Here is a 24,990-nt window from a genome sequence, read left to right as displayed (position 1 = left end):
CTCAGCCCCTGGGAGTCAGCATCAGGCCACTATGATATCCCAAGAGGTCAGTGGGCTGAACCCTAGAATTAACGTCCCCTTCTTTCCATGCCTCTCCTAAAGCTCTCGCTCTTTGGTCTAGAAACTAGAAACTCAAAAAACATTTATTATACCTTCTTTGTCATGCTGATTCCCACTGTATTCTGTCTGGCAACAGGGATTAGGGCTAAGTGGAACCAAGATCCTCTTTTTCTGTCACAAGTCACGCAGCCCATCGCGAAACTGGAAATAGCAGAAATGATTCCCAGGCTTTGAGCCTGATGCATTCCTTCCTTACTCAAATATTTGAGAAATGGTATAGTCAGTGGTAAATCAATGCTGACTTTATCACACCCCAGTTTTCCTTCAGTGGGTTAGGGCATCTTATCCACAGCATCATCCATGGTCCCATTTATAGGCAAACAACAGCTGCAGATGCAGGATTCTCAGAGGCAATCTGCAGAGTCTGCCTCACAAAATAAGGGGCCGGGGCTTCAAATCCTAACTCTCCTGTGTGACACTGGCCTCTCAGTGCTTCTTTTTCTTCCTCTGTAAAACAGGGGTAATAATGATAATCCCAACCAACTAGCACTGTCAGGAGGATCAAATCAATTAATCCAAGTAAGACGCTTGCAGCAGGCCCGGCATATAGAAACGGCTTAATAAGCATCAACCATCATCAGTGGCAGACAACTCCTTTTTACCTGGATGCATTCCTCAGTTTTCTGATCTGTAAAATGGGAAAATAATACATACAATACCTGTCCCAACAGCAATAAGTTCCTGAGACTTAAATGGGAAATGTACTCAAAATCAATTTGTAAATTGCAAGTACAATACAAATGTAAATGTGTCGGTGTCCTGATCCTCCATGGAGGGGATTACAAATAACAGCCTTGCTCCCAAATACACATTAGAGAGAAATTCAATATCAGAGCCTGACCCTCCAACTCCCCTGTAAAGTCCCAGAGTTCACCAGATGCATTCCAGGACCTTTTAGCTCCCTCTGCACCAACCCTTCCACTACCTCATTTAGTCTACTCTCTCTACCTTCAAGATGCTTTTGTCTCACTGCCCATTCCTGCCACACCTGGCTACCCTGAGAGATTTCAGTAACTGTGAGCACAGGTAAAAGTAACTGGGAATCATTTCCTTTCCTCCTGGAAAACTCCTGACCTCCTATGCAAATATTCCTGCCCTTTCCGCAGCCTCCAAATTCCACCTATCAATTAGTTTCCTTCACCTCTAAATAGTTTTGACTTTCCAAATACTGTGCTTCATACTAAGCCCAGAGAAAACTGTTTTTGATCCCTTGCAATCATGGTCACCTCCCTCCACCACCCTCTAAAAATGCCCCGTTGGAGGATGGAGAACCAGCAGCCTGTAAGCCTGGATAACCCATGTTCTTTGCCACAGCTGGTGTATTTGTTTACTAGGCAGTAACACATGACCACAAACTGGGTGGTTTAAAACAGCAGAAATCTATTCTCTCACAGTTCTGGAGGTCAGCAGTCCAAAATCAAGGTATCAGTGGGGTAGATTCCTTCTAGAGGCTCTGAGGGAAAATGCATTCCAAGCTTGTCTCCATCCACTGGTGGCTGCTGGCTATCCCTGGTGTCCCTTGGCTCATAGACACATCGCTCCAATTTCTGCTTCCTTCTTCACATGGCTTTCTTCCTTATGTGTATGTCTGTGTCCAAATTTCCCTCTACTTACAAGGATCCAGCCATTGGATTAAAGCTCAACCTTAACTTGAATTCATCTGCAAAGACTCTGTTTCCAAATAAGGTCACATTCACAATGACCTCACCATATATATATTTGGGAGGGAGGGAGGTTCTATTTTGCTAGCAACCAGAATGCAATATACCAGAAACAGAATGGTTTTTAAAAGGGGGGATTTAATAAGTTGCTAGTTTACAGTTCTAAGGCCAAGAAAATGTCCCAATTGCAACAAGTCTATAGAAATGTCCAATCAAAGGCATCCAGGGAAAGATACCTTGGTTCAAGAAGGCCGATGAAGTTCAGGGTTTCTCTCAAGTGAGAAGGCACATGGCGAGCACAGTTTCTTCCTCAGCTTGTAGGGCACACGGTGAGCACAGCATCATCCACTAGCTTTCTCTCCTGGCTTCCTGTTTCATGAAGCTCCCCAGGAAGTGTTTTCCTTCTTCATCTCCAAAGATTGCTAGCTTGTGGGCTCTCTGCTTCTCGTGGCTATGTCATTCTCTGCTCTCTCTGAATCTCTTTCATTCTCCAAAATGTTTCCTCTTTTTAGGACTCCAGTAAACCAAACAAGACCCACCCAAATGGGTGGAGACACATCTCCCCTAATGCACCTTAGCAACCACTCTTGATCGGGTTACATCTTCAGGGAGATGACCTAATTACAGATTCAAACATATTGTAATGAATAGGGATTATTCTGCCTATGGCTTTTCTAGAGGACATACATCCTATCAAACCAGCACAGGGGTGAGGGGAATAATTCAACCCAGAACAGCTGGTTTCCTCAGAAGAGCACGTTCTATGAGAAAACACTGTTGATCTTTTAGCGTGAGGCCCTCCCCAAACATCCTAGAAATGTTGTGCATGAACCTGAATCCTAGACTTCAAGGGATTCAATCAAAGAAACTCATCATTTTTAAGAAACCACAATTGCCAAACTCCCACTACCGCCCGACCTCCCACGCACTTGGCGTTAACTGAGCTGTTGGCAAGAAAGAGATCATTACATAGGGTTACCATTTGGAAGGGAAATAAATGTAAGTTAGTGTGGGAAAATGCTTTTAAGAGAGACAAGATATCATCCATTACTGTACTACTTATGCATGCTGTGTTCTTGGTTGAAAAAGCCACATAAAGCTTGCGTGACATTGACACGTTGCCCTGTGTCTTGGGAATGGAGGCAGCAAGGATGCTCAGGACCCATTTGCCAATGAGGACTGCACTTCTCCATCACTCCAGCTGCATCAGAGACAAAGATGGCCTGTCTAATATCCACTGCTTACATCAGAGCCAGGAAGCTTGCAGCAAGATCACTGGAGAAGAAAGAATTCCAGTCCTTATCTACATAGATGTGGACTAGATGACATTGCCCCAAAACTGTGAGAAATTTATGGGAAAGGGAGAAGTTCTAAAAGAACCCTTAGAAATCCAGTGTTAGATATGAACTAATCAGGCAGCAAAGCCAATACAGTTTTCTCTACACCTATGCCCTTTTTTTTTAACATTTTTTTTATTAATTAACGGAAAATAAAAAAGAAATTAACCCAACATTTAGAAATCATACCATTCTACATATGCAATCAGTAATTCTTAACATCATCACATAGATGCATGATCATCGTTTCTTAGTACATTTGCATAGGTTTAGAAGAACTAGCGACACACCAGACAAAGATATAGAATGTTAATATAGAGAAAAGAAATAAAAGTAATAATAATAGTAAACAAACAAACAAACAACAAAAAAACACCTATAGCTCAGATGCAGCTTCATTCAGTGTTTTAACATGATTACTTTACAATTAGGTATTATTGTGCTGTCCATTTTTGAGTTTTGTATCTAGTCCTGTTGCACAGTCTGTATCCTTTCTGCTCCAATTACCCATTATCTTACCCTGTTTCTAACTCCTGCTGGACTCTGTTACCAATGACATATTCCAAGTTTATTCTCGAATGTCTGTTCACATCAGTGGGACCATACAGTATTTGTCCTTTAGTTTTTGGCTGGACTCACTCAGCATAATGTTCTCTAGGTCCATCCATGTTATTACATGCTTCATAAGTTTATCCTGTCTTAAAGCTGCATAGTATTCCATCATATGTATATACCACAGTTTTGGCCCTATGCCCTTTTAATGAGAATAATAATGAGGCCTATGAAACAGAAATCCAGAGAAGACATGAGCCCAAGAGTGGTCCTACCAAAGTGAAGCTGGTCCAAGGCAGGACATCTCCCATCCTAACAGACCTGGAAAACAAGGTGAGGGCCCAGAGCAATGCTCTAACCCCACAGAAGAAAGGGCTTTACAAATACCAATGTACTTTTACTTTAGAAGCGGAGCGCCCAGTTTTCTATTTCTACGCAACAAGCCCTACCCTGCAAACTGGTTTTACAATAACCATCACATAGTATTATTCTCTCTTGTGACTCCAGGATTGACTGAGCTTAACCAGGCAGTTCTCACTGGGGTCTCCCTATGGCTGCCTTCATGAGACCATCTGGAAGCCTTTTCTACTCCCAGAGCTGGTGGCTGGGCTGGAAAAATGAAACAGCTGGGTAGAACTGCCCAGGCTCCTTGGACATTTCTCTCTCCACAAGATCCCTTCCACACAGCAGCTCCAGTGTAGGGTACTCTTCTTACATGACTGCCCAAGCTCCAAAGGCTGGGGAGAGGGAGACAGAAACAGAGACAGAGACACAGCAAGAGACAGGAAGCTAGGTGGAACCTGTATCACCTTTTTATGATTTAGCCTTGAAAATCACAGGGTTACTTCCGCTACATCCTATTGGTTAGAATCGAGTAATTGAGTCACTAAGCCAGCCCTCATTCATGAGGGTTAAATTCACAGATATGTTTCAAAAACACCATCATGGTTTTCAATTCTGCCTGCTCATTAGAATTCCATGGAGTGTCTACTAATCCTGACATCCAAGTCATGCCCTAATTGAAGTAGAATCGCTGACTGGAGCCCAGGTGCCAATCTCTTAACACAGAGACAAGTTTAAAAGCCACTGCTTTAGCTGATTGGGTATTTCTGTTCACCATCTGTGGTAGTTAGGTTCAGGTGTCAGCTTGGCCAGGTGATGATGCCCCATTGGTCTGTCTCTGCGGACTTAAATCATCAGGTATGAAATTCATCAATGGCTGATGACACTTGCGGTTGGCTAGGGGGAGTTCCTTCCACAGTGAGTGAGGTTTAATTTAATTAGCTGGAGGCTTAAAAGAGAGAGGTCAGAAGGGAGCTCAGCACAGTATAGCCCAAGCAGTTCAGCATGCCTCATCTCTGCACTCGCAGCTCAGCCCAGATGTTTGGAGATGCAGAACGGAATTATCCTGGGGAAAGCCGTTAGAAACCCAGAAGCCAGGAGAGAAGCCCACAGAGGTCTCCGTGTGCCTTCCTATATAACAGAGAACCTTAAATGAAAGCCAGCTGCCTTTCCTCTGAAGAACCATAAACTTGCAACTAAATAAATCCCCTTATTAAAAGCCAATCTGGGGTGGGCCACGGTGGCTCAGCAGGCAGAGTTCTTTAATGTGCTGGTTTGAAAGGAAGCATGCCCCCTAAGAAAAGCCATGTTTTAATATAAATTCCATTTCATAAAGGTAGAATAATCTCTATTCAATACTGTATGTTTGAAACTGTAATGAGATCATCTCCCTGGTTGATGTGATTTAGTTAAGAATGGTTGTTAAACTGGATTAGGGGATGACATGTCTCCACCCATTTGAGTGGGTCTTGATTAGTTTCTGAAGTCCTATAAAAGAGGAAACATTTTGGAGAATGAGATTCAGAGAGATTCAGAGAGAGCAACACTACAAAGCAGAGAGTCCACCAGCCAGCGACCTTTGGAGATGAAGAAGGAAGACACCTCCCGGGGAGCTTCATGAAATAGGAAGCCAGGAGAGAAAGCTAGCAGATGATGCCGTGTTTGCCATGTGCCCTTCCAGCTGAGAGAGAAGCCCTGACCGTGTTCACCATGTGCCTTTCCAGATGAGAGAGAAACCCTGAACTTCATCGGCCTTCTTGAACCAAGGTATCTTTCCCTAGATGCCTTTGATTGGACATTTCTTTAGACTTGTTTTAATTGGGACATTTTTTCGGCCTTAGAACTGTAAACTAGCAACTCATTAAATTCCCCTTTTTGAAAGCCATTCCATTTCTGGTATATTGCATTCTAGCAGCTAGCAAACTAGAACACCTGCCATGCCAGAGACCCAGGTTTGATTCCTGGTTCCTGCCCATGCAAAAGAGAGAAAAAAAAAAAAGCCAATCCCTCTCTGACATTTTGCATTCTGGCAGACTCAGTGGCTGCCTTTTTGTAATAAATATTTTTTAATACTTCTTTATATTTGATATTAAAATGTAAAGATTATATTACTTATTATACATGAAAGCCTCCCAAAAATTGATATATAAGCCTAATTAGTATTGAAGATAAAATATAGAAAGGTAATTTATAATAAAATAATGTGAATTGTCATTAAATAAAGGCTCAAATATGACAATACGACGGATAGAGTTAGACGCTTGCACCATCTGAAGAATCATGGTTGAATGTAACAGCTACAAATAAAGACAGACTCAAATGCTCCATACTAGAGACTCAAATGCAAGAAGCAGCCAGATCACAAAAGGCAATCCGACTCCACCTGGCTCCCGGTCTCTCTCTGTCTCTGTGTCTCTCCGTGTTTTTGTCTCTCTTACCCTCTCTGCCCATGCCTTCAGAGCCCTGAGCAGCCATGTAAGAACCCCCTAACCGACACTGCCATGTAGGAGGGATCCTCTGGAGAGACAAGCAATGTTAACATTGTTGGTGTGGTTTTCCAAAAATAAAAAACCTGTTCTTGGTAAAGTTTAAGCAGCTCAAAGTAGTGTTATCTCCCTTCATTTACAGGGTAGTTGCATTTCTGGCACATTTAGTGTATATTAAAGCCAGACCCCCACACACAAACATTTTTTTTAATGTAAAACGGAATTCGATTCTAGGCTCAGCTCATTAAAAACAGGGCTTTGGCTTACATGAATGTGCCGTGAGGATTTGAAAGTTGTACAGACTGAGAATTCATTTGTACAGAACTGTCAGATACTGGGGCAATCAGGCACCACCAGCTGCCTCCCATTAAATACCAGCAGTACCATCTCAATTACTGCAACACCCAGAATGGCCCCCACCCAGAGGGCAGGGCTAGATCCATTGAGAATGTAGATTCAAAGGAATCCAAGGATAAATCATAATCTAAATATGTCTCCTGTCAGAGTAAAATCACCATCCCCTAATTTATTTGCTTGGTAAGTTTCTGGTTTTTTTATTAGATTTCCTAAAACTGGGGATAGATTGTCAGTACGTTCAACACTTAAGCTTGACCACAGGGCTACATGACACTGGAAAGTACCCAAGCACAAAAGAACATCCCAAACAAAAGTTGTTCTGGTTTGATGCTGTTCCAAATTAGCCACACCAATGAGTCCATTGGTTGATTTAATAAATAGTCTCAAGTTGATAGCACACAACAGGAGAGTAGAATTTTTATTCTTTTTATACATTTGGAAAAAACTAAGCTAAATGACCCATGGATCAAATATCCTAAAAAATGTTTCAAAATGGAATGTTTACTTAGAATTTAAGGTGGTATGCATATATGCAATTTTAAAAGTATAAAGAACAAGAATTGCTGTTTTCCTAGTAGCATTACTGTGCCTAGAGTCCCACAGCCAGCAGGTGATGGAGCCACACATCCAAGCCAGGTGTGTCTGATGCCAGAGCCCCACCCGCCATGACCACTCGATACCACTTGGATGGGATTCCTGCCAGAACAAAGCAGGCACATGCCCTGAAATTTGGAGCATTTTCCCAAAGAGCAACTAGGGCCTCCTGAAAGTTGGAATTTATGGGAAGGTCCCTCAAAGCACATTATGTCCATCATCTTTAGAACTTTGTTTCTCTTTAGACAAGGCCCAAATTTCACTTGTAATATCAATACCTAAGTCTGGCAGGGATGGCGGAGGCTACAATATACATGATTTAAATTGTTGGGCCAAACCTGAACTTTCTAAATTTTAAATGTATACACAAATGTATTATTGCTTTAATTAAAGGTTAGGTTTTAAATGAGATGAAAGCTGACATTATTATTCCATGTTTAGTCATTCTCTCCTCCAACACACGAAAGAGCACCTTGCTATATTGACTCTTCTAAGAAATGCCAAGGCAGTTAGACTTTTGTAGAGCTGGCAGCATGAATGTCACCAGAGTCTTGACTGAGTATTATGTACCAAGACCCCATCTTGGTGAGATACTCTCAGCATTTAGGACTCTTCTATAAGGAAAGGAGAAAAGATAGCTCATGTCTTACTTCTATTGCCTCTTTTTAACTGATTTTCCTTTATTACAGTTATTGATTCTTTTATGGCATGAGAGAAACTGTTTATGACCATGTTGAAATGCTGAAAAATAGCAGATACCTTCCAACATTTTAGGCAGAATAGTTTTCATGGTCAACATGAATCAGAGTGCAAATTATCATGTTAATAGTTTGATATATATCTTCTTGAATGGACGGATGGATATGACAGGTTAAACCATCTAAAGCACTGGAAAATATAAAACAACCTGGAAAAATGAATATGATGAGAGATATGACTAGAGTCTCATCTGAACGTCATTTCTAGAGTACTTATCTTAGCTAAAGCATTGGAAACCATTGAAATTCCTTTTAGAAATAATCATTACTTTTATTTTGACTCAGTAAATGACTACCAAAAACTTTATTCTGGCAAGAAGAGACATTGTTTATGATATGTTAGCTCTGTGTTACAGTACTTTGTATTCTCTAGTTTCATCCAGAAATCCCAAGAGTTCTCACTGCCGATTCTGTCCCAGTGGTATCAAAAGGGTTGTAACAGCACAGAATTAATGAGCTGGCCCTTTTCTGATGGTATACAGCCACTTCTCTCAGAGATTCCACAGTCTTCCCCTGTGACCTACATCCATAGGATCGCTTCGTACACAAGTTGCGTGGTATGGGTTATAAGTGCTATAGGAGTTCAGAGAAATAAGCAATCAAATATCATTGGATTTAACTAATCCCTGTTTTCCTCCACCACCTTCCTGAACTCAGCCATGCGCCCTGAGCATAACTGATCAGATCACGTACGCATGGTCGGTTCATCTAGGTCTATGTTATGGACAAAATATCCAAAAGGGGTACAATTACAGTCCAGTCATTGTAGTCATAATGTACTCAGACTGTTATAACAATTCTAGGACAACCAAATGAAATTTAAACAGTGCAACCAATCTTCCTTTCAGACCATCTCTATTACACCCTATCCCATGGATCATTTGGCAGTTGATTTAAGGGAACTCTTGAATATTATTTTATAGTCTGCCCTGAGACCACCAAGGGAATTTGACAAAAAAGGAAATATGATGGCTTATTTCTGCCAACACCCATAGATTTCCAAGACTTTTTTTTAAATTCTCCCATTCAGCACACTTACTCAGCTGCTATTTCCTGCATAGGGCTATATATCAGAAATCAAAATACGAATAAGGCAAACCCCTCAAGAAACTCATAACTGAAGCAGAAAGACAGACAAGTATATACTGCTTAGAGCCCATTATGGTAGGGTTAAGTAAGCCACATGCAGCTATGGATACTTGCAGTGTGTGGCTAGGCCAAATTGAGATGTGCTGTAAGTGTAAAATGCACATCAGATTTCAAAGAATTCATGAAAAAAAGATTATCATCTGTCTCATAAACAAGATTGACCCTAACTACATGTTGGCATGATAATTTTTATACATAGAGTTAAATAATATATTATCAAAAGTAATTTCACCTGTTTCCTTACCCTTTTTAATGTAATTATAGAAAATTTTAAATAATATTTGTGGCTCACATTATATTTCCATTAGACCATGCCAATATAATGTATATGCATTTGCACGATATGAGTAGAAGGCCAAATGTGCACAGAGAAAAAAGGCAATTAATTCTGCTGGGCAAAGGTTTTGACATCTAAGAGATGGTCTTAAAACTGGAGGAAGTTTCAGGAGGAGACCAAAATGAAAGCAGTATGAGCAAAGCACTGAGGCCTTAAAGTGCCTGGCCTGTTTGTGATAAAGCAAGCACCGCGGTATAGGGGAGGAGGTTTGGCTGCTGCAGGAAATGAGGCTGGGAAGGCATGAAGAGGCTTCACAGGTGAGATCTTCTTTGCATAGTAAAGAGTCCAATTCAGTCCTGTGGGCTAAGAAGCATCATCAGAGGTTTTTGAGCAGGGAATTGACCTGACCAAGTCTCGTTTATTCTGAGAAGAGGCTAATGAAAGGAGAAACCAGGGCTAGGGGACCATTAGATGATCATGTCAGGAAGTAAGAGCTGGAGTTAGGTCAATGATGGTGCGAGCTGACAGACACCGAAGGAATGTTAGATCATTCTCAAACCAGCAGGATATGGTGCTGGCCTTAAAGACAGAGGGAAGATTTCTTCCTCAAGCTTGTGCTTATTTTCTACCGCTAAGAGCAATTGTGCTCATTATCAACTAATGAAAGAAAATAAAGTTTTTGAGACTCAAATACAGTTTCAAACAGATGCTCTTGAATTTGTAGAGTTTCTAGGTTCTTTAGAGTTTGTGTGTGTGTGTGTGTGTTTCATTCATCCTTGAGTACATTGAGGACTATAACAGCTACTACTTGTGCAATATCCTGCATGAAGCACTTCCTCCTGAGAGAGGACCTCCTTTTTTCTCATGCCGTGCCATAGTTGACAGACAGTCCACCCACGTGACCAGGCCCTAGACTTGAATTGCTCTTCTCCTTCTGTCTTCCTTTTGCACAAGGCCACGGAAGTCTATTCTATGATTCTTCTCTTGTTTACATAACAGCTACTTCAGTCTTTTGTCATGTTTTCATTTTCCCTTGGGGAGAAAAATGCTACTCTCCCCGGGATTCATGAGAAAAATGAAGACTATGGCTCAATTAGCACTCATCAGAGGCAAAGACCGAAGCTTTCTGAGTAAGCAGCAAGAGACGAAGCTAACAAAATAGTTAGTGGAGCCTGAGAAAGGGAGATAGAGGGTGATATCACAGGAATATTTAGCCCAATAAAGGGAACTGGTGTGAGAAAGGGATATATTTACTTTCATTGGAAGAGAAATGAGTAGATGAAATCAAATCAAAATCAAAAGACAGCGACTGATTATAGGTACAAAACTAAAAATCTTCATTTTTTAAATCAGACTGTGACTTTGCTATCAAGAGTCAAAGCATAGTTGGTATTAAGTTGTAAATCCTCAGTGATTTTCTGAGCAGTACCTTTTAAGGGGTGTTTGGCAAAAGGTGAAACTGAGTCATAAAGAGTAACATTCCACTTCCAGACATCTCAGTCTATGACTCAACTAGCAAGACCACATGGTCTACTCATAAGGGAAGTGCAAAGAATTCTATTCTCAAAAGTAAACATTCAAAAGTATTCTGTAGTCAGCTACTGGCTGACCAGGATATCCTATAAAACTGGTGGAGGTTGGGCAGCTCAAAACTGCCTAATTCGGTCAGGGTTCGCTGGTTGCAAATGACAGAAATTGATTCTGCTACAGTAAGCAATAAAAGGAAAATATTGGGTAGCTATAGAATAACTCACAGAAATAAAGGAAAGGCAGGGAGGTCAAAATTCAGAAGAGCCGGGAATCAGAGAAGTTCTGATGATTCAGATAGCAAGAACCAAGAGACCATCTTTTCGGGGCACTACCATTCAGGTACAGCAGTTCAACCATAATCCTCTGGATTATTTCACTTGAGGGGTACATTCTGGAGCTGTCAAGCAGAGTTTGAACCACCCATCTGCTTCATATCCAGAGAAGACAGGGTTCCTTGATTGGGAGCCAGTCCAACACTGAAAACAAGAGAAGTTCAGTCCTTCAAAGGGCAGGCAAAAGCACCAATGCCTTCACAGTACTTTGCACTTCCATTGTTCATGCTATCCACAATTTTTACCCTCCCCATCCAAGAAGTCTTCTCTGGATACTCCAGCCTTATTGAACTCTTTTACTTCTGAATGTGTTCAACACAAACAGTTATGCACATAACCATGCATTCACCAAAATTTCTTAGTCTTTCCTATGTTCTAGGTACTCTGTTTGGTACATATTCTGTTTCTGAGAGTCCTGATTCTCCCCTCCTTGATGCCTCAGCTGCAGCCTGTTCATACACAGAAACACAATTAAGACACCACAGCATTCCCTGGTCATTCATCAGTCTTTGATTTTTTGGATCATCTTTGGGCCAAATGCTACAACCTGGATAAAGACTACAAATGCGTTTCAATAATCTATAGCATGCCACTACTGATGAAACCAAAGCCCACGGAAACACTTGGGAGGCAGGCCAATTTAACTCTAACTGATATTAAGCAGGGATCCTCAACTTACATTTAATTTGCAGTTATTTATCGATTCATATAACAAAAATTTATTGAACATCTTTTCTGAATAAGACACTTTACTAAGAAGAACTGAGCATCAGTAGCACACACTGGTACATTTATATCAGCTGTCAAAATAGTAAAAATTCCCAGGCTGATTAGTAAAGACACTTTCTTGGCCATCAGCCCCTGCTCCAGGACCCCCACCTCCCCACAATCTAGTACAAAGGGTTAACCCCTGATGGAAGACCCTGCTCAGTCCCCAGCCAGTGACTGTTCTGAAGGCCACTGTCTATGTCAACCCTTTTGTTAATTTTTTTTTACTACCCGTTTCTAGTACAATGATGGATACAAAGATGGGCTTGCCTCTTAAAGAGTTTACAAATGGAATACTACTCAGCAATACGAGAGAATAATATGCATGAACCTCAAAATCATTATCCTGAGTAAAAGAAGCTGTCTTAGTTTGCCAGCGCTATCATCACAGATACCACACAATGGGTGGGTTTAAACAATAGGAGTTTACTTTCTCCCAGTTTCAGAGACAGAAGGCTTGCTTCCTCTGGCTGGCCAGTAATCCTTGGGTTCCTGGGTTTTTCTGTCCTATGGCAATGTCCTCTCCTCTCTCTTCCTACTGACTTTTGGCAGCTGGCCCCTCCCCGCAGCTTTCTGGTTATAAAGTCTCCAGTAATCTGGATTAAGACACACCCTGGTTCAGTTGACCAACATTAATAAAAAATAACATCTTAAGGAGGTCCTATTTACAGTGGGTTCATACCCACAGGGACATGAATTAAGATTAGGAACATGTGCAAATCAGGGTACATAGTTCAATCTACTACAGAAGCCATACACAAAAAGTATATACTGCGTGATTCCATTTATATGAAGTTCAGTAGAAATCAGAGGAGTAGTTTCTTAAAATGACTGAAGAAGGGCATGAGAAAACTTCCAGGGGTGATGGAAATAGTTCACACCATCATTCAGGTAGCTTAAAATCTGCATGTTTTTAATCTATAAATTATATTTAATAAAGATCTTACATCCAGTAAGGAATGTAGCACCTCCAAAAATTAGTTTATTGCACGTTAGAAAGCCTGAGTTCCCAAGAAGGTACAATAAGAGCCTGCTTGTCCATGAGGTTAAGATCAGGCTCTCTTGGGTTGGATGGCTTTGATTCCTGGTTCTGTGTGACTGTGAGTGAATTAGTTTAGCTCCCTCAGTTTTCTCATCCTCAAAATGGTGATGATAACAGTAAGCACCTAAGGGGCTCTTGTGAGGGTCAAAAGAACCAATCCATCTAAAGTATATGGAGAATCGGCACATAGTAGGTACACAATAAGTGTTCACAGTTAACATTATAAATAGTGACTCCCAAAAGAGAAGAAATGTATATCCATCTGGGAGAGGATTAAAGAAGCTGTATTTGAAATGAGTTTTTGAGGAATTATATAATATGTGGATTTGGGGAGATGGAAGGATATCACATCTATGTGTATTCACCTCACTACACCAATCCTTCAACAACTATCTTCGGTGTCAGTTCCTCGAGGAAGCCTATCAAACCCTTTGAATAAGTTATGGACCTCTGTATACGCTCTCAGAGTGCCCTGTTCTCTCTTGGGCAGCATGCATCACACTTGTGTTTAATCAATAAATGAAGTGATCAGTATTACAGCATTTATTTCATGTGTTAGTCTTCTCCAATAGACCGTTAGACTAGAAGCTGCAGGTGGCCCAGCTGTCCACCTCTGTATCTTAGGCCCTGACACAGAAACTTGAAACAATTGCTCATTATTAATAAGTGAATAGATTTAATTATAATTTTATTCGGTCCAAGTCAATTCAGAAAATATTTACTGGAGGAAACACACAAGTAGCTTTGCCACTTCCACAGGTGTGCCCCTGAGCAAACTAGTTAACCTTCTTATTCTCCAGTCTCCTCATATGTAGAATAGAGTAGTAAGAGTTTATCTGCATGTTTTTTGTTATGAGTAATAAACAAGGGAAAGTTTGTAAAGCATTTTTGCACTGTGCTTATCACATAGTAAGTGCTCAGAAAATATGGTGGCATCATTATTTCCTTCACCAAATTATCACTCCTTTCACCAAACCTCTTAAGTAGCCTTCCACTCAAGATGTCTGCTCGCCAAAAGCATCAAAATGATACCCAAGATGCCATTATGCCCAAATCATCAACCTACATGAAGGCTTTATAGATCCTTCTCAAACTCCTCTCTACCGCCCAACGACAGAGGAGTGTAGAAGACTCAGGTATCAATCGTCTCCATTGTATTATCTTGCCAAAATATTCATTGCAAAAAAAAAAAATCTACTTTAATAATAACCTCTCTGACTCCCTTTTCTCCCCTCCAGATCATATTTCCTTACTCTTCCTGATAGTGTTGCATAAATGTTTAAGAATTTAAAGAAATCTTGCATATTTATAGAAATTTTGCAGTACTCTACCTCATTTTACCCTTAGTTCAACTTCATCATAACATTTTCAATAAGAGAATAGACTATGATAGAGAGAAGAAAAAGAGAGAGAGAGAAAGAAAGAGAGAGAGAGAGAGATGATGTAACCTGTCCCTGGCCACAAGAGAATAAGCCAGAATTCCAAACTCAATCTTCCAAACCTAACATTCTCTAGCATCGGGCCTAGAGGTAACTTTCTGGAAATTCCTACAGTAGGGCACTAAGGAAAAATAGACATTTCTGAGTATCTATTGGTCTTGGTAGGATACCAATCCAATACCTGATTTCTTCTGTCACCAAGTCTAAACTCAACAGAAATCAAATTGCCTCACATTGCACAGAAAAACAAGTATAGCCTGAGGACTTAAGATTTTAATTAGTCACTGGCCTGGTATGAGTTTCCTGGCACAATTAATCAGTGGAGAAAAGTCCAATTACCAGGGAATAAACATCATCAGAAAAAAAATCCCACCTTGAAGAGGTGATGACATAGCTTGTTACATAGATGTAACAACACCCTAAGATGGCAGGATAAGATCATCCAAACAATTGCAGAACTCTGTCTGAACTTTTTTTTCCTGTGAAGTTTTATTCATATTCAATGAGGCAAGATCATTTTATTTTTTATTCTTTGCCAATTATCTCCTTGAGTCAAAAAGTACATGTGCATATTCATATGTAAATGTAAGAGTTCTTTTCACCTTAACCAAGATACTCAATGAAAGTCCCTAGCAGTATTCAATGCACATATGGGCACCGAATAAATGCTTGTTAACCTTGAATCTGCCAGAATTTATTTCTGGATGCATTTTAACTTTTCAGAACAGGCACTGAGGTTTCTCATAACCTTACCAGGATACTGAATATGCCCAGAATACAGAGTTCTTTTGAAGCCCTATTCCCTTGCCTAAGGATTTCTGACACATCAAAATATCATTAAGTAGAGTTTCAAAGTTAAAATCATCAAACTATTTTTCACCATAAGCCCTGGAGAAATAAAACTGCAAAGAACTCATTAGAAAGGCTGAGAAAAAGCCATCTTGAGGGCCATCCAACATATTATATCACTATTTAAGATTTCTCTGGGATGCTTTCTTTCCAAATACTACATGAAAAAAATGAACAGTTTTGTACATAGATGTATCTTAGGCCATAGGCTCAAATTGCACATGTAGAAATACTGACAAGTTCCTTCTACTTGAAAAAAGTAAGGCAGACCAGACTGATGCTTCCTTGTTTGCATTTCTCTCTCAGAGCTGCCTCTCTGAGTAAATGCCATGATTTAAAAATGACGTCTGGTTCTTTTCCATATCCAAAATGTCTTTATCTGCATCCTGGAAATGCTGACGTCAATCACTTTATAAATCCTTCCCCCCATCCCTAAATCCCAATTAGTTGTAATTGCTAAGACTATCGTATCTCTAATAATGGTAAGCACAGAGCTGGTCAGCACAGTGCCCTGTTGCCATAGTTACTTATAAGGTATGACACAGCTGCAGTTCCAGAAATTAAAGTGTCAGGGAACAGAGAATGACTGCATATCACTTAGCTAAATGATCTCCCATCGCACCTTAGCTGATTATTAGAGGGGAATGCCATATTCCTTCAGGTGAAGCTAATAAGCAAGTGAAATGGCCCCTGTGAGGCAGAGTTTAGCTCAGTGCTTTCTCTTCTAGAGCCCAGCAGACTGATGAAATGATCCCTTGATAACTCTTAAAAGTAATTTTTATAATCTTTGTTTTTTGAAAAGTTTAGAAATGCAATGTCACAATAAATGACCAATTGAATCATTTAAGACTACATAACAGCAGCTATGGCTACCCCACAAAGTGTGATTGCAACTAGCTAAATAGATCTTTTCCTTTAAATGGCTGGTTTTACACCAAAATAGCTTTGGAGGAAATCAATCTAAGTGAATATTTTACTACCTGAAATGAATTGGCTGATCAACATGTTTAAATTGTTTATACATGTAGAGGTAGCCACAGTTCAAAGGTTCTAGACAGCATTTACTGAGTTCCCATACCCTCTTCTATTAAAAGAGAAAGTGGAAAATCAGAAATAATCTATTTCAGATTGACCCCACTCATTTCATATTGCTGACACAGAGACATTCTCAGCTCCTTGACAGCTCAGGAAAAAGTCCAATCTCTTTACAGAAATCATATTAAAGTTTATTATTTCACAATGACAGGACTTACAGTCTTAACAGTAAGAGGGATAATGCTCTCTCAATAAAACTAGATCATGTTGTTAAAATATGTACCTATACACACACACACACTTTCTGTAGTGAGCTGTACTTAAGAAGGCAACCACAGCTCTTGCTGGCACAGACTGAATTGGAATTAGACCATCCAGAATCTTTCCATCAGCTCACTGGACTAATACCTCCTTTCCTGCCTTGGTGCTAATAAAGCCCAGAGTGAGGAGATCCTCATTTAGCACTCATCTTGAGCTTTCCCTGGAGTTTGCAAATAGAGAAGGGCCCAAAAGACTCACATAGGGAGGGGTAGATTTCCCTGAGAAAAAAGGTTGGGGACTAGAAACAGTGGGGTTTGGAAAGGAGTTAGAAGGATTGAGAGAGTAAATAGTAAGAAGTAAAGATACGGGGCAGCCTCTTCTCAAAAACCTTCCCCATGCATAATTATGTGATTATACCAGCAGCCATTGGTTGTTTACTTGGGATGGATTGCATGGTGTTTAAAAAAATAAACAGGAAACCAAAATTGCTGGAGAAGATGTGGAGAAAGATGTACCTATTCACTGTGGATAGGGAAGTAGAATGGTGCAGCCCCTCTAGAGTGCAGCGTGGTGGTTACACAGGAAGTTAAGTATAGGGTTGTCACATGAGCCCACAATCCCATTATAAGGTTTATACTCAAAAGAACTGAAAGCAGGGACATGAATAGACATTTACGCACCAATGTTTATGGCAGCAATATTCATGATTTCCAATGATGGAGGCGGCCCAAGGGTCCATCAAATGATGAGCGGAAGGACGAACTGTGGTGTATAAATGTGATGGAATACTGTGCAGCTGCAGAATGGAATGAGGTTGTGAGCCATACAGGGAGGTAAATGAACCTTGAGGACATTATGTTGAGTGAAACAAGCCAGAAACAAAGGGACAAATATTGTATGGCTTCACTAATACGAACTAATTATAATGAGCAAACTCTGAGAATTAAATTCAAGAGCATTGGTTATCAGGAGATAGAAAGAGAGGAGAAATTGGGCAATCAATATGTAAGGAGACAGATAGTTCAGTAAGGTTTATTGTAAAGGTTCAGAAATGAGTAGCACAATACTGTGTGATGGTAGCACAATGCTGCAAGTGTAATTAACAAAGTAGAGTGTAAGTATAGTTGAAAGAGGAAGGCTAGAGTCGCATTTGTCACCAGATGGAAAGCTAGAGGATAAAAACTGGGACTGTAAAATTTAGCAAAACCCGGGGTGGACAGTGATGTTGGTTAATTGTATAAGAGAGTTCTTACATGAACTAGAAAAAACATATGTCACTATTGCAAGGCATCAGTGATAGGGTATTAGATGAGAAAAATACAATTAATCTAAGCTAAGGTCTATATTTAACAGTAACATTGTAATATTCTTTCATTAATTATAACAAAGGCAATATACTAAAGCTAAATGTTAATAATAGGGGGACATAAGGGATATGGCATTCTTTTCTTCAAAAGAAATGAGAATGTTCTCATATTGACTGTAGTGTTGAATGCATAACTATGCCATTATACCAAGAGCCATTGATTGTGTACTTAGGATGGATTGCATGATGTGTGAATAAAACTGTTAGGAAAAAAAAAAGAAAGAAAACCTTCCTCAACCCCTGGGAGGTACAAGAAAGCTAGTTAGTTAAAAGTAAAATTTCCAATTTTTCTGATCTGTACAACTTTGGGACATTTACTCGACCTGTGGGTCAAAGAACCACTTAAACATCTAACATTACTCAGAATATATTCCATCTAAAGAAGATGGCATGGAGGTGTCTCAGAGAGAATAGTGGTCCACTCTGCAGGGCTCTAGCTAAGGTGCTCCACCCTCCTCATGTGGCCAACTAGACAGAAACATCCACAAAGTGGGTAGTCAACTCTTCCCAAGTATGAGATAGAATAAAACTCATTCCCTCCCCTGTCCTCCTGTAATAAAATAGCATCAAGGGTCCCTGACTGTGGTAGTTAGATTCAGTTGTCAATTTGGCCAGGTGAAGGCACCTAGTTCTGTTGCTATGGACATGATCCAATGGTATGAGAACCTCATCTGTTACTGATTTACATCTGCAGTCAGCTAGGAGGTGTGCCTGGTGCAATGAATGATGTCTGACTTAATTGGCTGGTGCTTAAATGAGAGAGCTCAATGTAGCACAGCCCAAGCAGCTCAGCATACCTCATCTCAGCACTTGCAGCTCAGCCCAGGCCTTTGGAGATGCAGAAAGAAATCACCCTGGGGAAAGTTGTTGGAACCCAGAGGTCTAGAGAGAAGGCCAGCAGAGACGATCCTGTGCCTTCCCACGTAAGAAAGAACCTCACTTGAAAGTTAGCTGCCTTTCCTCTGAAGAACTAACAAAATAAATCCCCTTTTATTAAAATCCAATCCATCTCTGATATATTGCATTCCAGTAGCCAGCAAACTAGAACACTGAAAAACCCAGGTTACACATACATAAAAAATATATGAATAAGGAGAAAGCTTTGTGCTAAACTTCAGCTAAAAGAAAGCTATTATGAAGGTACAAAATAGGACATCTTATAATATTCACTTCCCCCATTAACCTGTTCTCACTGGCCTAAAATATGAGAATAACTGAAAGGGGAAAGTTATTGATAAAACTGGAATAGTTAAATGTTAAATCACCACATGAAAAGGAAATTTTCTTTTTTCTTGCCATGACTTATTGTTTCTCTTCTATAACATAATTTCTGTCATTATTTCACAGACTTTTTTATTACCCTCATTTCTTATTATTTTAGTTTATCTGCTTCATTAAACTTGAAACTTAGTTAAAACTCTAAAAAGTTTTTAGCTACATAGAGCACATATCTGAGGATTCTAGAAAATAAATGATATCAGAAGGATCATGTAAGGAAAAGAGACATCAAGAATCACTGAAGTGGTGCTAAGCTTCACATCTCTATTATCCTCAGTGTCTTCTAGTCTGGACTCAAAGGTAGTTGGAAACCTGGAAGTTGACACCTGGTATATTCAGAAAACTCAAAAAGAAGCCCACTATTTCTGTCCCAAGGAACAGAAGAGGGGAACCTTATGAGTCAGAGTAGGTAAGAGAAGTCCTCTAATTTTGTTTTGTTTTGTCCCATTTAGTCCCCAGCACAATCTCGTGGCAGCATAGTGACAGTAGAAGCTCTGCAGGTGCTCAAAACTTTGAAAGAAGGAAACCCAACTCTCTGAGCAAAGGGGTGTGATCCTAAGAGTACGGGTGGGTAGAAAATCACAATTACTTCCTTCCCTCTGTTCTCTAGCCACGTAGCCATTGATGTGGATGCAGTTGTGGTTAGTGGACAATAGAGTGGGAAAATAAAGCCCTGAGTTTTCAATCAAGAGTCCAGGAAGGGGCTCCATAGGAGGAGGTAATAACAGAGAAGAGTTGTTCAAGAAAGTGGTATTATTAAGCTGTGTATGAACTCCTAGGCTAACTCTCAAGCTGTACATGCACGGATCTGACCCTAAAGAGCATGTCAAAGGCTTTGAAAACTGAACCACAGGTGTATCACTTCCTGATCAAGGACTTAGTGATGAACATCCTAATCAGGACTGTGCTAGTTTGAAAGGATTATGCACCCTAGAAGAGCCATGCTTTAATTCTGATCCAATCTTGTGGGAGCAACCATTTCTTTAATCACTATTCAGTACTATATTTTGGAAACTTGATTAGGTTATCTCCACAGAAGTGTGACGCACCCAGTTAAGGATAGTAACTTTTACTTAGAAGGATATGTGACTCCACCCTTTCAAGGTGGGTCTTGATTAGTTTACTAGAATTCTTTAAAGGAGGAAGCATTTTAGAGAAAGATTCAGAGTGACAAGAGAGCCATAGCAGAGCCTCGAGAATCACAGAGCTCATGCAGCCACAGACCTTTGGAGATGAAGAAGGAAGACATCCCTGAGGGAGCTCCATGAAACAAAAAGCCTGGACTGAAAGCTAGCAGATGTCATCATGTTCACCATATGCCTTTCCACTTGAGAGAGAAACATTAAACTTCATCAGCCTTTCTTGAGTGAAGGTAACCTCTTGCTGGTCCCTTAATTTGGACATTTTTATAGACTTGCTTTAATTGGGACATTTTCTTGGACTTAGAACTGTAAACTAGCAACTTATTAAATTCCCCTTTTTAAAAGCCATTTCATTTCTGGTATATCGCATCCTGGCAGTTAGCAAACTAGAACAGGCACAGACCCAAATAGTGCAACAAAGCCTTTAAAAGTTCCAGTGTGTCCTGGAACCATAGCATATAGACTATGGGCATAAACTTGCAGCCTAAACCTAATTAGGTTAGTGAACCAAGGAGAGAGAAACACAGAGAAAGGAAGGAAGAAAGGAAGGAAGGAAGGAAGGAAGGGAGGGAGGGAGGGAGGGAAGAAGAAAGGGAGCTAGAAAGAAAGGAAGAAAGATAGGAAGACAGAAGGAGGGAAGTAAGGAAGGAAGAATGAAGAAAGAGAGGAAAGGTGGTGAGAAAGAAAAAAGAAGAAAGAGAGAAAAGAAAATCAATATTTTGCATAAGATTTAAATAAAATTCAAATTTCCATAATATAGTGTTCAAAATGCCCCAAAGAAGTGATCTAAAATTACTCAGTACACAAAAAGCCAGAAAAACCTCAACATCTCACCAGAGAAAAGAAAATGAACAGATACCATCCTTGAAGTGACAGAGATGTTGGAATCATCAGACAAAGTCTTAAAAGTAGCTATTATAATCATGTTCTAGGAAATAAGGACAAATACTAGTTGAAGAAATGGAAAGATAGAAAGTTTCAGCAGAGAGATAGAAAATATTAAAAAGAAACAAGTTGAAATTTTAGAACTGAAAAATGCAATAATTGAAAGAAAATTTTTACTGAATGTGTTTACAAGCAGGATAGAGAAGACAGTGGAAAGATATAATAAACTTGAAGACATACAAGAGCGAAAAAATATTGAAAAATAATGAGCATACCAAAAGATAATACCAAAGGACCTAACATTCATGTCATTGGAAAGAGAGGAGAAAGTACGTGGTACACACAAAAAAATATTTGAAGAAATAGTACCTGAAAACTTCCCATATTTAGCAAAAAAACCATATACTTACAGATTCAAGCCCATCAAACCCCAAAGAAAATAAACAAAGAAATCCATGTGAGACACAACATAAACTACTGAAAACAAAAGACAAAGCAGCCATAGGAAAATTCAAATGGATGTGGATTTCTCAAAGAAACTATGCAGGTTAAAAAGCAGTGGAACAACATTCTTAAGGGCTAAAGAAAGTAACTGTCAACACAGAATTCTATATGCATCAAAATATCCTTTAGGAATTACAGCAATGTATAAAGATAGTCTCAGGTGAAGGAGAGCCAAGAGAATTTGTAGAAAGCAGACTTGGTCTGAAAAAATCCTTAAGGAAGCACTTCAGAAAGCAGAGAACTGATACCAGAGGGAAACAAAGAACTTTAATACTGAAGGAAGAACAGTAGAATTGGTAAATAGTCAAGAAGACTATTTTTTTCTTCTTAAGTTATTTAAAATATAAAACAAAATAAATTTTTAAAAATTAAATTGAAAGGAAAATATATAACATTCTCTGATGGAGGTTTAAATATATGTAGATGTAATACAGATTACAATAATAACATAGAAAGGGGAGGGTAAAGGAACATATATAGTGGTAGGTTTCTATATTCCACAGGAAGTGATAAAATATAAATTTAAGTAGACTGTGAAAGCCAAGTATATGTACCTTAATCCCTAGAGTAACCCTAAAAAAAATGAGAGAGACATCATAAAAAGCTAACAGATTCATTAAAACAAAATAAAAAATAATATTCAAATAATCCAGAAAAAGGCACAAAAGAGGAAACAGAGAAATAAAAACCTGAGGGAACAGGGTGGGCCATGGTGGCTCACTGGCAGAAATCTCACCTGCCACTCGAGGACCTGGGTTCAATTCCTGGTGCCTGCCCATGCAAAAAAAAAAAAAAAAATCCTGAGGGAACAAACAGAAAGCAAACAATAAAATGATGGACCTAATCCAGACATATCAATAACTACATTAAATGAAAATGTACTATGTGCACCAAATAAAATACAAGAGATTGTTAAAACAAGTTTTTTAATAATCTAACTATATGCTGTCTAGAAAATCTCCTACAAATATAACGGCATAAGTAGGTTAAAAATAAGAGGATAAAGAAAGATATACCAGTCAAACACTAATTGGAAGAAAGTTGGAATGACTGTATTCATATCAGACAAAGTAGACCACAGAGAAAGAAAAATTACTAAGGATGAAGAAGGATTTTACATAATTATAAAAAAAGTGGCTCCACAAGAAGGTGTTACAATCCTAAATATGCATTCATGTAACAACAGAGCCTTAAAAATACATGATGTAAAAAATGATAGAACTGAAAGAAGAAATGGAAAAGTTCATAATGATAGTTGGAGATTTCTATGCTCTTCTCTCAGTAATAGAATAGTAAACAGAAAATCATCAAGGATATGGAATAATACTATCAATTAACTGTATCTAATTCATATTTATAGAACATTGTATCCAATGTAATGAAATACTCACCACGATAGGCCATATTCTGGTTTGTAAACATATCTCAACAAATTTAAAAGAATTAAATCATACAAATTATATTCTCTGACCATAAAGGACTTATATTAGAAATCAATGAGAGAAAAAAACTGTAAAATTTCTAAATACTTAGAAATTAAATAATACATTCCTAAATAATCTATGGCTCAAAGAAGTGGTCTCAATGGAAATTATGAAGCATTTTGAACTGAATGAAATAAAAATTCAACTTATCAAAATTTTTAACTTGCAACTAAAGCAAGGCTTAGAGGAAAAATTACAGAAAAATGCTTATATTAGAAAAAGAGCAATCTCAAATCAATAATCAAATCTTTCTCTTTGAGAAACAAGAAAAACAGGAGCAAAACGAATCTAAAGCAAGTAGATAGAGGGGAAAAATAAAAATACAAGCAAAACTCAATGAAATTGAAAACAATAGAGAAAATCAGTGAAATAAAAAACAGGTTCTACTGCCTGAAAATGTGGAGTTGTGTTCTCGTAGCCATGTTTCTTGAAGATGATTGTATAATGATATAGCTTTCACAATGTGACTGTGTGATTGTGAAAACCTTGTGTCTGATGCTCCTTTTATCTACTTTATCAACAGACGAGTAAAACATATGGAATAAAGATAAATAATAGGGGGAACAAATGTTAAAATAAATTTAGAGTGAAATGCTGGTGATTGGTGAGAGGGAGAGGTGGGGGCTAATGGTATGTATGAATGTTTTTCTGTTTTCTTTTTATTTCTTTTTCTGAATAGATGCAAATGTTCCAAGAAATGATCATGATGATGAATATGCAACTATGTGATGACATTGTGAATTACTGATTATATATGTAGAATGGGATGATCAAAAGTTACGAATGTTTGTGTTTGTTTGGTGTTTTTTGGTATTTAAAAAAAATTAAAAAAAAAAAAAAAACAGGTTCCATAAGAAAAGTCAATAAAATTGATGGACCACTAGCCAGATTGGCAAAGAAAAAAAACAGAAATGTCACAAATTACAAAAAGAAAGAAAACTATCACAACATTAAAATAATCATAAACCAATACTGTGAACAATATCATGCCCATAAATTTAACAATGTAGGTGAAATGGACCTATGCCTTAAAAGTATAAACTACCAACTTTGTCTACCAACAGAAAAGAGAAATAGATAAGATGCATGTTCCTATAACTATTAAAGGAATTAAAATAATAGTTAGCAGCTTTACAAAAAAGAAAACTTGAGGCCCAGATGGTATTACTGGTTAGTTCTACTAGTAAACTTTTAAAGAAGTAATGTTCAAAAAAAAACATTTAGAGAAGTAGTAACACCAATTCTACACAATGTATTCTAGAAAATATAACAGAGGGAACACCTGCCAACTCATTTCATGAGGTCAGCATCACTCTGATAACAAAAATAGACTAAGACAGTAGGAAAAAAAAAGCTACAGTCCAATATCTCTCATGAACATAGATGCAAAATTCAACAAAATTAGCAAATCAAATGCAATATATAAAAAGAAAAGTATGCCA

The sequence above is a fragment of the Tamandua tetradactyla genome, chromosome 3, assembly GCF_023851605.1.
Source record: "Tamandua tetradactyla isolate mTamTet1 chromosome 3, mTamTet1.pri, whole genome shotgun sequence".
NCBI classification, from domain to species: Eukaryota; Metazoa; Chordata; class Mammalia; order Pilosa; family Myrmecophagidae; genus Tamandua; species Tamandua tetradactyla.
This window is presented reverse-complemented; position numbering follows the sequence as displayed.